Raw genomic sequence first — 13817 nt, forward strand, 5'->3', positions numbered from 1 at the left:
CATCTTGGCGTTTGTCAAGAGGGTTGAGCATGCCTGAAAAAATCTACTATGGCTGCATCAGCCTGAAAGAGCCAAATCTCATTTGATCTCAGAGGCTAAGGCCGCGTACACACGGGCGGACTGTTCGTCCAACTTTGTCCGCTGAACAGTGTTTCAGCGGACAGTCCGCTCGTGTGTGGGCTTCAGCGGACAGTTTCAGCGGACAGTCTAATGAACAAAGTTTTTCGGAATTTCCGTAAGACTGTCCGCTGAAACTTGGTTTGAGCGGACAGTCCGCTCATGTGTAGGCTTGTTCGTCAAACTAAGTTCCGCGCATGCTCAGAAAGGATTTACACGCCGAAGGTTGCATTGCAGTGTATAGGACTTCGAATCTCTCGTCCCGTCGTACGTGCCGTTCATGTCATCGCGCAAGTTTTCAGCGGACTGTTCGTTCGTCGTGTGTGGTCAAGTCCGCTCATGCAAATTTTGAACGGACTGTTTGTCAAACTGTTTGACGAACCTAGTTGGGCGGACAGTCCGCCCGTGTGTACGCGGCCTAAGCAGGGTTGGGACCTGGTTAGTACCTGGATGGGAGACCGCCTGGGATTTCTCGATGCCATAGGCTTTTTTTTTAAGTTGTTGGCATTGACTTATGTTTTTTTTTTGTTTTATTCTTTTATTAAGTATAAGTAGAACAACATAAATATAACAGTCAACCATACAGCATGACCCAGGGTCACAATTACATGGTAACAAAAAATAGGCTGCCAAATAACTCTGGGTTCTCAGAGGGGAGTCCTAGAGTTTCATGCAGAAAAGAGAGAAACCCCACCTCCGGCATGTAGTACAGTATAACTAATGCAGCTCCGTTCGGACAAATGTAATCATGGAGAACAACTGGGACCACAGCGAGCCAGCTTATCATGACCTATGTGAACCAGAGTAAAATATGAGCCGGTCGTGTCCAGAACCCTGGGGTTCTTCTGGGTCCCAAAGGCTAGTAAGGAGACAAGGCATAGTGAAAAGGGAGGACGGGGGAAGAAGAGAGTGCAAAGACGGAGAGAGAGGAGGGGGGGGGGGATGGCGGCGGGGAAAAAAAGAAAAATAAAGACAAAAAGGGAGGGGGGGGGGGGGAATGCCACCCAGGGCAGACTTGGCCTACGTAGGTAAACGTTAGATGTTCAGTCGTTTTCTGGGACAGGGGCGCTGCTCACCTCCCGAATGTAGTCTCAAGTACCAGTAAAATACCTCCAGGGCCTCCATGTAACACTAAATGCCTCTTCAGTGTTGTGAAGGGTGGGGGTCAATTCTTCCATCCGGAGAATATGATTGACTTTGGAATACCACAGCACCTTGGATGGGGGCTGAGGCTGCCTCCACAGTGTGGGAATGCAGGCCCGGGCGGCGTTCAGGAGTTGCATCGTGAGGGTTTTTTTGTATTTTCGAACAGGCTGTTTGGTCAAGTGTAGAAGGCACGCTGCTGGGTTGTCTGCGATATCTACATTTCTGAGAGTTTTTATCGTCCCGGTCACCTCCACCCAAAAGTTCCTCAAGGCCGGGCATGCCCAGAAAATGTGTCCCATGGTCCCCGTATCTGAATTGCACCTCCAACAAACATCCGGAATCGATGTATTCATTTTATTCAGAAGGTATGGGACTCTATACCAGCGTGAGACTATCTTGTATCCTGATTCTTGATATTGGTTTGCGATGGAAGCTTTATGTACTAAGGTCAGGATCTTCCCTATCTGTTGTGGGGTAAATGTGATGCCAAAGTCCCTCTCCCATTTGTGGATAAATGGTGGGGTCGACTCCTCCTCCTGACTACTTAATAGGTTGTAGAGGAGGGAGAGGGTGTGTCGCACAGGTTCGTTTTTGTGACAGATGGATTCATAGGGCGTCAGGTCTCTAGGAGTGTAGGGGGCCCTTTGTATGGCCAAAAAAAAGTGACGAAGTTGATAAGCACTAAACAAGTCAAGCGGAGGGTCAGAAAGCTCGGCGACAGTTTGCGTGGTCGGGAGCCCTCCCGAGGGCCACACATCTCCCAGATGCTGTTTCCCCACCACTGTCAACTGTCGCAGTTTCTTGTTGGTAAATCCCGGTGGGAAGTCTGGATTACCTATAACCGGAGTCATTGGTGATGGCAGGGGAGCAATGTGTGTGCAGCGGAACAACCTCCACACAACAGCCAACGTAGCTTCCACTACGGGGTGATCTCTGAGGTCTTTTGGTAGGGTGGACAGGAGCCACGGGGAGGTCAATAGGGGAATGGATCCATCCTCAATCTCCATCTCCACCCACTGCTTGTGTGGGCCATTACAATGCCAATCAACGACTCTCGCTAGCAGAGTCGCTCTGTTGTATTGTCTCAGATCTGGGAGACCCAGACCCCCCTTGTCCTTTGGTCTGGCAAGCAATTGCAAAAGGGCTCTGGGCGGTTTGCGCACCCAAATAAAGTCCCGGAGCAGCACCTGCAGTTGTCTGAAAAAAATTGGGGGTAGCCGGATCGGTAATGTCTGGAACAAGTATAAGATCCGCGGGAGGGCCGTCATTTTGAATGCATTACAGCGCCCGAACCAGGTCAGTGTTAAAGCATGCCAGTTTCCCAAATCAGATTTCAGTCTATTCAGGAGAGGGACAAAATTAAGCGGGTACAATTGCGCCAAATCCGCTGCGATGTCCACGCCCAGGTAACGTATAGATTTTTCAGCTCAGTAGAATGGAAAAGCGGAGCGTAGCCTCTTGGCCTCACCATCCGGGACCGATATATTCAATACAGCCGACGGTGCAATTGATTTTATAGTTTTATAGGCTGCCGTATCGCCGGAGAGCCGCGAGTATATTGGGAAGCGAAATGTGTGGATTGGAGACGAAAAAAATTAGATCGTCAGCGTACGCCGCAATTTTGTGGTGTGCCCAGGGTTTGGATATACCAGTAATATTCCGGTCATTCCGAACGTGACACATAAGTGGTTCCAGTGTCAGAATAAAAATTAGGGGAGACAGAGGGCACCCCTGTCTCGTCCCATTAGTGATGGGGAAAGAGTCCGAGCACTCTGAAAGCACCCAATCTCGTCTGATCTTGGAGGCTAAGAAGAGTCAGGCCTGGTTAGTACCTGGATGGGAGACCACCTGGGAATACCAGTTATTGTAGGCTTCTTTTTATGTTGTTGGCGTTGATTCGTTTTTTTTTTTTTTCGCTTGTTTCCCAAGGTGACCATCTTGGCATTTGTCAAGAGGGTTGAGAGTGCCCAAAGAGTTAGCTTACAGCAGCATCACCCTGAAAGAGCCCTATCTCTTCTCATCTCTGAGGCTAAGAAGGGTTGGGCCTAGTTAGTCCCTGGATGGGAGATGGCTTTGGAATACCAGGTGCCGTAGTCTTCTTTTTATGTTGTTGACATTGACCTGTTTTTTTTCCGCTTGTTTCCCAAGGTGACTATCTTGGCATTTGTCAAGAGGGTTGAGAGTGCCCAAAGAGATTGCCTATGGGCACATAAGCCTGAAAGCGCCCGATCTCCTCTGATCTCAGAGGCTAAACAGGGTCGGGCCTTGCTAGTACCTGGATTGGAGACCACCTGGGAATACTAGGTGCTGAAGGCTTCTTTTTATGTTGTTGGCGTTGACTTGTTTTTTTTTTTTGTTTGTTTACCAAGGTGACCATCTTGGTGTTTGTCAAGAGGGTTGAGAGTGCCTGAAGAGCTCGCCTATGGCCACATAACCCTGAAAGCACCAGATCTCGTCTGATCTCAGAGACTAAACAGGGTCGGGCCTTGTTAATACCTGGATGGGAGACCAGTTGGGAATACTAGGTGCTGTAGACTTCTTCTCATGTTGTTGGCGTTGACTTGATTTTTTTTTTTGTTTCCCAGTGCCTGAAGAAATCTCCTACGGCCACACCACCCTGAAGGAGCCCAATCTCATCTGATCTCAGAGGCTAAGCAGGGTTGGGACCAGTTTAGTACCTGGATGGGAGACCGCCTGGGATTTCCAGATGCCGTAGGCTTCTTTTTATGTTGTTGCCGTTGACCTATTTTTTTCCGCTTGTTTCCAAGCTGACCATCTTGGTGTTTGTCAAGAGAGTTGAGAGTGCCTGAAGATATTGGCTACGGCCACATCACCCTGAATCTGTTCCATCTCATCTGATCTTGGAGGCTAAGCAGGGTCGGGCCTGGTTAATGCCTGGATGGGAGACCGCCTGGGAATACCAGGTGTCGTAGGCTTCTTTTTTTTTTCAAATATAATTTTTTCTCCAAATAGGGGAAGACGGTCCCCCGAGTACATAATGCAACAGAGAAATACAGAGCAAAAAGCAGCTGAACAATACTTGATACAGGTATATTTGCAACTGTGAGTCTGCCTTCCATCAATCACAATGATTCGAGGCACGGATAAAGTACTGTACCAAGATGCAGGGTCACACAAACCCCAGGTCCCTCCGGCATAATCCATCCAGAGGAGGGGGGTGGGGCCGTCATTCCCAATTTTCCACTCTTTCCAAAAGAGAGAGGGGGTGGAGGGGGTGAGAGATAGGGGAGGAAGGCAGAAAAGAGAAGGGTTGAAAGATCAGAAAAGGAGAAGAGGGGACGAGACACGATGGCAGCCACTGTCCAAGGGGCCAGTCAAGGAAAGCTCAGAGCACTAAGGCGATAGCAGGCGACATCCTTCCAGCGAGAATATAAAGGTATTCCAGATGTCCCAGGTTTGTTTAAAAAATTCTTGTTTACCTTGTGATGTGAGGATCAAGTCCTCCATTTTTTTTAATGTCCTCTATTTTCCTAAGCCAGTGAGTAATGAAAGGGGGGAACATTTTTTCCAATAGAGAGGGATGCAGGATTTCGCCGCATTTATCACATGCCGTAAAATTGATTTTTTTGTACTTCTTAATGGGAATCTGTGAATGGTGCAAGAGAAAGAATGCAGCCTCTTCCTGGATGGAGAAGTCTGTGAATTTTTGTGTTATGCATCAGATCTCTGTCCAGAAGTCCACCAAGCTGGGGCAGGACCAAAAAATGTGCAGCAACGTGCCCTCTTCTTCTCCACACCTCCAGCATATGTTCGAGGAAGAGGGGAAACATTTCTGCAGCTTTGATGGTGTCAAATACCACCTGGTGAGAAGTTTAAAATTCGTCTCTTGTATCTTCGTGCACAGCGACATTTTGAGAGCCAAAGTGATAATGCGTTGTCTCTGTGCTGGGGAAAATGAGCAATTACGGTCCTTTTCCCAGTTGGACAGACAGGTTAAGTGTGGGTAATCTGTTTGAGAGAGAATGTGGGCCAAAGGGCCTTCGCTCCTGCATAGAGTCTCAAACTCCGTCTGAGGGCGGGCAAACGTTTGAGGATTGGGGATGGAATGGAGAAAATTATGTCGTTGCGCCGCTCTCCAAAAAGGCAGTTGTAAAAGCCCTGTCGGATCTGTTAGGGTTGAGAAAGAAGGCCATTTTCCATCAATGACGAATTTAGATGCATTGTCTAGGTTGGAATTTCTAAGTGGGTCCCCAGTTCAATGGTTGGATGGCCACATATAGGGAATAGGGGGAAGTCAAAGACGTGAGTGTGTTTTGGGTAGCGATCAGGTGACTGACTTTCAACTAAGCCCCTATAGTGGGATGTGACATAAATTCTGTGGGTAAATACTTATAGCACCACATGGCGCTTCTTTTTTTTTAACAGCACAAGTTTATTGAACAACTCAGTTATAACAAGATATTACAGTAGGTACAAACATTAGCCTCTTCATAGGTGATGGACATCTTACATTAAGGAAAATTAATGACAATGATAGTATAGACTCCAATATAGCTCACTCCACACATGTATGCAGATTTTCCACCCACCTATCCCATATTTTGTGGTATTTGGCTGGACACCCACGATTTCTATACACCAGTTTAATCAAGGGTAGCTTACTATTAATGCCCATTACCCATTCCCGCATAGTAGGCATGGTTGGACGCATCCAGTATTTAGCCACAAGCTTTCGTGCGGTAAACAGCGTAGAGTGCAAAAATGTAGCCAAGTATTGATCAACAGAGGTATCAGGAAATATACTAAGTAGGCAACTCTTAGGGTCAAGTTGAAGGGGTGAACCCATGTGGTCATGTAGAAACCTGACAATCTGCCCCCAATACTCCTGGACCAATGGGCATTGCCAGAGAAGATGGTAGAAAGTACCAGTCATACAAGAGCAACGGGGACACTTCGGGTTATAGTCAGGATGATACTTAGCTATCCGGATAGGGGTGAGATAGGACCTGTGTATCACATAGTACTGCGTTAGTCGGTCAGGTAGGCTAAGCGAAGCCTGTTGAACGTTCTCAAGGGCATCCTCCCATTCCTCCCCATCAAAGGGACCTATGTCCTCTTCCCATCTCAACCTGGCCCGTTCAGTGGTTTGCGCCACCAAGCGGGCCCGGAGTAGGCCGTATAGAGTCGAGATCAATTTAGCCGGTTCGTCTCCCATAATTACATCTGTCAAAGCCAGCGACTGTACATTCGGGAAGTCCTGAGCAAATTGTGCACGAAGCGCGTGTCGCAATTGCAAGTAGCGAAAGTGCATATGAGGGGGTATGTTAAATTCCACTTGTAGGGAGGGAAAATCCCTTACGCCCATAGGAGTCACCACCTGATACAGAAAAAGTATCCCTCTAGAAGCCCACAAGTCTACATCTGGTAAGCCAGACAACTCACGAAGCAGGGGGTTGCGCCATAGCGTTGTATGTGAGTGGTAATAGTCAGCTCCCAGTAATCTAAGGGCTAGTTTCCAAATACTCCGGTGGTGTGGCAGGATCCGGGACCGGGCATCCCTAACCCCACCACCCCGAAAAATCATCTGAAGGGGAGTATCAACAAGGGATTCAGCCCTCCCGCCCACCAAGGCCTGATATCTGTGACTATCCGCTCTATGGAGGTGATAAAAATGGGAAATCTGGGCTGCTATGTAGTATGTGTGGAAATCAGGGAGAGCCAGTCCCCCCATAGAGGTCGGGTTTTTAAGTGTGTTCCATGCCAACTTATGTCTAGATGGGCCCCAGATAAAGGTGTTTAAGACACCGTCTAATGTTTTAAAGAATGCCACGGGGACCATGACAGGGGAATGCCAAAGTACATAAAGGAGTTTCGGCAGGAGGATCATTTTAGTAATATTGATCTGTCCCATAACCCCAATGGGGAGACGGGACCATGCCTTAGTCTTCTCCCGCACATACAGAAGCAGTGGTTCAAGATTAAGATGAATATACTCCCCAGGTTCCCTTGTAACCTGCACTCCCAAATACTGAATGGAGGATACCCTGGAGAGCGGGAGAGAAGCTGCATCCCGGTCCGGGGAGAACAAGTCAATGGGTAGAACCTGCGACTTGGTCCAATTAATACGCAGACCGGAATGACCACCAAACTCCTCTATGACCCCCAGGGCAGCCTCCAACGACCGACCCGAGTCCTCTAAATACAGTAAAGTATCATCCGCATACATACTTACCGATTCCACCAGAGAACCGCGTCGGAGGCCTACTACAGCCGGGTGTGCCCGAAGTGCAGCAGCCAACGGTTCTGCCGCCAAAGCATATAACATAGGAGACAACCCTGACGTGTGCCACGGCCCAGCTGAAAGGGGTTCGACACCCATCTGTTAACCGCTACTCTAGCCATTGGGCGATAGTATAGGAGAGTAATCCATTTAGCAAAATTGGGGCCAAACCCAAATTTACCCAAGCATTCCCAAAGATAATTCCACTCAATGGAATCAAACGCCTTAGCGGCATCCAGTGACACGACCACCCTCGAGCCTACTTTGTCATGCTCAGCCTGGATATTCATATATAACCGGCGGATATTAATGCCCGTGTTTTTCCCGGGCATAATCCGGGTGAACAAGTGATAGGATGACTCCACTCAGACGGTGGCAAGTACTTTAGCCAAAATTTTAATATCTGCTTGGAGCAGCGAGATGGGGCGATAGGAATCCGGGCAGTGGGGATCCTTTCCTGGCTTGGGTATCACTATAATAACTGCCTGCCGTAGAGTATCAGGTAGGGACCCGGAGTCAAATATGTGTGTATATAATCTCAACAATTCTGGCACTAGTGTCTCAGAGTAGTGGGCATAGAAATCCAGGGGAATACCATCCAGTCCAGGGGCCTTAGCCGTTGCAAGGGATGCCACCGCTAGCCTAATCTCATCTGCCGATATCGGGGCCTCAAGAGACTCAACCTGAGCCTCAGACAGGTGGGGAAGAGAGATATCTCGGAGGTATGCCCCAGTCTCAGTCCTCGGCCTATGTACCTGCGACTCATAAAGGGCAGCATAGTAAGCACGAAACATGGTGGCCACTGTTGGCGGATCAGTCACCTCCTCACCCCCATTGTCAGTCAACGAAACCACCACCGGGGGCTTGGAGTCCCGATGCGCCAAGTAGGCCAGCAACTTTCCCGCCCTCTCTCCTTGTTCAAACACCCGTTGCTTAACAAAAAACAACTTTTGCTTAGCCTGTTCAATGTGGAGGTGATCTACTAGCCTTGTGTGGTGTCGTAATACCTGGGCCTTAGCAGGTGTGGGGTCAGTAGTGAAGTCAGTGGTCACCGAGGCCAGCTCCCATAGGGCATTAGATAGCAAAGTCTTGGAGGTACGCTTCAACTGGTTAATCCGGTGTGTTAAAGGGGAGCGTACGTGCAGTTTAAAAGCCTCCCAGGTACAGTCAACCGGAGCCGTCCCCTGATTAGTAGTAAAGAAAAAACCCAATTCGTCCCCTAAGTCTTCGCTGTCACTCAAGGCGGTTAACCAGAAGGGGTGAAGCCGCCATGGTTTCGGTCCAGTAGGTCGGGTCAAGGAAAAAGTTGCCCAGCAAGGAGCGTGGTCTGACAATGATCTAGCATAATAGCCCGTGTCTACTAGCCTGGGTAACAACTGGGCGGACACAGCAATATAATCTATACGTGACATGGTGGAGTGAGTTGCAGAGAAACAGGAGTAAAAACGTTTAGCCTGATATTTAAATTGCCACAGATCTGTAAGAGAGAATTCCTGAAACGTGCGACCTAGGCCAGTATCTCCCGGTAAATGATCCCCTCGAGTAGAGCTCATTCTATCCACCCCCGGATTCAAAACCATATTAAAATCACCCAGCCAAATTGCTGGGACATTAGGGTGTTGAGCCATAAAAGATAATCCCTCTGTAATTAGTCTATGATCGTAAGGCGGGGGTACATAATAGGCGAGAATAATGTACTGTTCTCCGTGCAATAAGCAGTGTATAAATATATATCTGCCCTGCGGGTCTGTCTGCAAAGAAACCAAGGAAAACTGTGCCGTTTTAGATATCAATACAGACACCCCGCGAGAATAGGACGTATGGGTGGGCCCATCCAATCCACGGGCGACGCAAAGCTATTTGCAATCTCCCAGTTATATGCGTCTCCACCAGGACTGTGATATCCGCTCTATAAGTTTTGAGACACCCAAACACTGCCGCCCTCTTAATTTTATCCCGAATCCCCCTGACATTCCACGTCAGCAACTTCAGGGTACCCATGGCGTGGTCTCAGCCAATATCACAAGGAGGAAAATAGTATCCAAACCACCCCTCAAAGCAGTATCCATTCCCATATTCATCAGAGTATACATGAAAAAGAGACATTTGTCTGTTCCATAACCAAATAAAGCTTGTGCCATAAACTAAGCATAAAACATAACATACTATAACATAATAACTACAACCCATCCCCACCCTCCCTGCTCGCAGCCACCCCAACTTGGCTGGAGCTCCCTTCCCAAAACAAACCATAGAACACTAGGCAATGTCAATAACAATAAGCCACTGGACCCAGTGACAAGACCAAGTCTTCTCCCGTCATAACCCGGCTTGTAGGCCGGAGCCGGACCATGCGTCCATTTCCCACCCCACTCCCATTGGTGCGGTGCCCAGTTCAGCAGCGGGACATAACAGTCCAGTAAAGGGCATGTATCAGGAGAAAGTCAAAGTTCTGCAGTCCCATGCAGCAAGTCCAGATGACCCGCGTCCCCCCCACCCCCCCAGGGAAAGGGCCCAATAGAGCCCGCCAAGCGGGTCCCCCAAACTAAGAGGGAGGGGGAAGGGGTATTGTGTAACGAACCAGGGGGATGTCCGCAGAGCGTGGCCATAGGCAGCAGTACATGTTCAGTCAACAAGAGCAACGGCCATCCATGTTAGAGAGGGGGAACAGAAGCATCAATTCAGGGACTGAGGATAATGAACCACGCATAGGCAGTCCAACAGCGATCTGCTTGCACACGGGCAAATAGAAAGGGGGGAGCAAATAGAGTACTCACAAATCTTCCAATGATTTTAGTCTCGAGGTGGCCGATTTCGAGCCGCGTCTCTCTGGTCCAACCAGGAAACTGCCATCTCAGGATCTTCAAAAAAGTAGGCCCTATCTTCCCCCACTACGCGGAGTCTGGCCGGGTACAACATGGCGTACTTGAGGTGATGTGCCCTGAGGCGCCTCTTGACTTCCACAAATCGGGAACAACGTTTTTGAACTTCTGCGGAGAAGTCGGGAAACACTGAGATATGTCCGTTCTGAAACGGGATGTTGCCTTTTTCACGAGTAAGGCGAAGGATGGCATCCCTATCCCGGTAATTTAGCAGCTTAGCAATGCACGTGCGAGGAGGTGCCCCCTCCGGCGGCGGGCGGGCAGGCATTCTGTGGGCCCTTTCAATAATAAATGAGGTAGAAAATGCCTCCCTACCGTAGGCCTTAATCAGGAGAGATTCCAAAAATGTCGCCGGGTCAGCCCCCTCGGAGCCCTCCGGCAGGCCGATAAAGCGGAGGTTAGATCTGTGGGCCCTATTCTCAAGGTCGTCCTGTTTCTGGGCCAGCTGCTGGAGCTGCTTTTGCACATCCTCCTGGGCATGCTGCAGAGGGAACAGGACATCTTCGGCCTGACTGATCCGGGTTTCAGTTTCCTTCACTCTGTCACGCAGTTTAGCCATGTCCTGTCGGATAAGTGAGACATCCACCTTAACCTCCTCAAGCTTAGTTGTCAGTGTGGTCTGGCAGGTACTGTAGAAATCGCCTCAAGCACCTTCGCCGTGTCTGAGGTAGCAGGTTCTGCAGCCGGAGTGGACTGTCCGCCATGTTGGCCCTCATGGTCCCGCCGGAACTTTTCAAGAGATGCCGCCGCTGCAGACTGCTTCTTCGTCTGAGACATCGTCCCAATGTATGCACGAGAAAGTAGCGGGTATTACACCGGTAAGATCGTAGGTAAAATAGTCAGTGGGCACCCAGGATCACTACAGGAGATCGCGGTAGGAGAGGAGCTCAGGTCACAAGCGTCCTACTCCATTGCTGTCCAGGCCACGCCCCCCCCCACATTGCGCTTCTTAGCGGAATTCGGGAGTGAGCTTAGAAAGATTGTTTCGATTCCAGTCCAATACACGCCCCAGATGGGAGGCCAGGTAGTAGCGTCGCAAGTCAGGGAGAACCAACCCTCCCTGTTGTTTAGACAATGTCAGCTGTGACCGCTTAAGTCTGGGATTTTTGTGGGCCCAGTTAAATTGAGTGAGCAAGGATTGAGCTTGCTTAAAAAACGGGACTGGAATCTGGATCGGGAGAGCTTGGAAAAGATAAGTAAATTTAGGGAGTATGTTCATTTCAATGAGATTGCATCTCCTGAACCAGGAATGGAGGTCAGAATGCCACCCGTGAAGCAAACTGCGGATCTTAGTGACAAGGGGTGGGGGGAAGTTCAACATAAACGTACGCGCGATGTCCGGTGGAATGTAAGTACCTAAGTACTTAAGGGCTGTATGGGTCCATTTAAATCGAAAATTGGACTGCAAGTCTATTAACGTTTGCGGGGGGACTGCAACCCCCATGGCCTTTGATTTCAAGAAGTATCCCGTAGATCTGGAATTCCCGAAGGAGATTTGGCAAGGAAACTCTGGGATTCGTCAGCGAGAACAGCATGTCATCCGCGTAGGCAGATATCTTGCACTCAATAGTACCCATTTGGAGTCCCGTTATGTCTGAGTTTTGTCGAATTGTGGAGAGAAAGGGTTCCAATGACAGTGCGAATAATAGGGGTGACAGGGGGCAACCCTGTCTGGTCCCATTCCCGATGTCAAGGGGAGATGAGAGAACCCCATTCGCTTTGACTTGAGCTGAAGGGCGTGAGTATATCTTACTTATCCATGCCAGCATCCGTTCACTCAGACCTATATGGCGAGAACATTAATGTCCATTTGACCCGATCAAAAGCCTTCTCGGCATCAGTACTCATGAAAAGACATGGGGTCCCAGATGACTTTGCTTTATGGATCAGGGTAAGCACCTTAATGGTGTTGTCCCTATCTTCCCTGGTGGAAATAAAACCTAACTGGTCAATATGTATAAGGGACTGCAAGTGATGTGCCAATCACGTGGCGAGGATTTTAGAGAATAGTTTTAGGACCGAATTTAGGAGGAAAATGGTTCTGTAGCTCCCACATAGGCCCGGGTCTTTGCCCTCCTTAGGTATCAACGAGATGTGGGCTCTAAGGGTATCCTCAGGAAAATCCCCATTTGAGCTCAGAGTATTAAATAAATTCACCAAGCGCGGGCCGAGAATAGGGAGGAAGGTCTTAAAGTATTGTGCGGTATATCCGTCAGGGCCCGGAGCCTTACCCACCTTCGGAGGTCCCACGGCTGTCTGGACTTCTTCCAGTGTGATCGGGTCCTCCAAGTACTCCCGTGATTCCGATGAGAGGGTTGGTAGACCAGAACCGGTTACATATCTGTCTATATTGTCCTGTCCAGACCCTGAATCGGGCAGGTTGTAGAGATCAGAGTAACATTTTTCAAAGACTTCGGCTATTTGGGTTGGGGTAGAGGCCCTCTGGCCATTCTCATCTATCAACTGTGGTATGTAAGAGCCAGATTTCAACTCCTTTACCGACCTGGCTAAGATTTTTCCGCATTTGTCCCCTGACTCCTACATCAGTTTACGACAAAACTGGAGTGCCGCTTTCGCTTTATAATGGAGTAGGTCAGCAATATGGGTACGATCCCCAATTCGATCTCTAAGGTCCGTGAGGGGGAATGTTTATGTTTCGCTTCCACAGAGGCAAGTTCATGAAACAGATTAGCAAGCTGTTCCTTCCGTGTTTGTTTGATGCGCGCCCCGTGCCTGATAAGTACCCTGCGGAGTACTGACTTGTGAGCCTCCCAAATTATCCCCGGGTCACAGTCCTGCGTTTAGTTTTCTTGGAAATAAAGGTCCAATTCCCTGGTTACATCTGCTAAAACTTCTGGTATCTGGAGGAGGCTCTCATTAAGGCGCCAGAATAGAGACCTAGGTGAGGGGTTCCTAGAGAGGGTGTAGGTAAGGGTTACAGGAGCGTGGTCGGACCAAGTAATATGGCCGATGGAGGAAGAGCTCACCGAGTGCAGTTGGTCATGTGGAATCAAGAAGAAGTCTATCCTCAAGTATGATTTGTGAGGGGAAGAGCAAAAAGAGTAGTCCCTTTCCCCAGAGTGTTGCAGACGCCAGACATCAACTAATTGGTCATTCAGTAAACACTTAGTAATCCGCTTTCTAGAGGAAATGAGGAGCGAGGAGCAAGAGGCAGAAGTGTCAACCGATGGCGAAAGGGGACATTAAAGTCCCCACCTAATATCAACTGGCCCTCCCGAAAGTCACATAATCTGTGCAGGGTAGTTCTGAGGAACGTGTCTTGGTGATCATTGGGAGCGTACACAGTGGCAAATGTAAAAAGGCGCTCTTCAATGTGGCCCCTAAGAAAAAGATATCGGCCCCCAGGGTCCACCAGAGAATCCTGGAGAACCCAGGGGAGCCTGCTAGAGATCAGAATGGAGACTCCCTTG

General features: G+C 49.1%; 3 pseudogenes; all 3 read left to right on the plus strand.

Moving 5' to 3' along the window:
- Positions 1–3681: 3681 nt before the first annotated feature.
- On the plus strand, positions 3682–3800 carry LOC143931862 (5S ribosomal RNA; annotated as a pseudogene).
- Positions 3801–3862: 62 nt separating this feature from the next.
- LOC143931803 (5S ribosomal RNA) lies at positions 3863–3982 on the plus strand (annotated as a pseudogene).
- Positions 3983–4080: 98 nt separating this feature from the next.
- Positions 4081–4199, plus strand: LOC143931789 (5S ribosomal RNA; annotated as a pseudogene).
- Positions 4200–13817: the final 9618 nt, after the last annotated feature.

This window comes from Lithobates pipiens, unplaced genomic scaffold (genome assembly GCF_037356315.1).
Source record: "Lithobates pipiens isolate NorthernLeopardFrog02 unplaced genomic scaffold, aLitPip1_a1.2 Scaffold_25, whole genome shotgun sequence".
Taxonomy (NCBI): domain Eukaryota; kingdom Metazoa; phylum Chordata; class Amphibia; order Anura; family Ranidae; genus Lithobates; species Lithobates pipiens.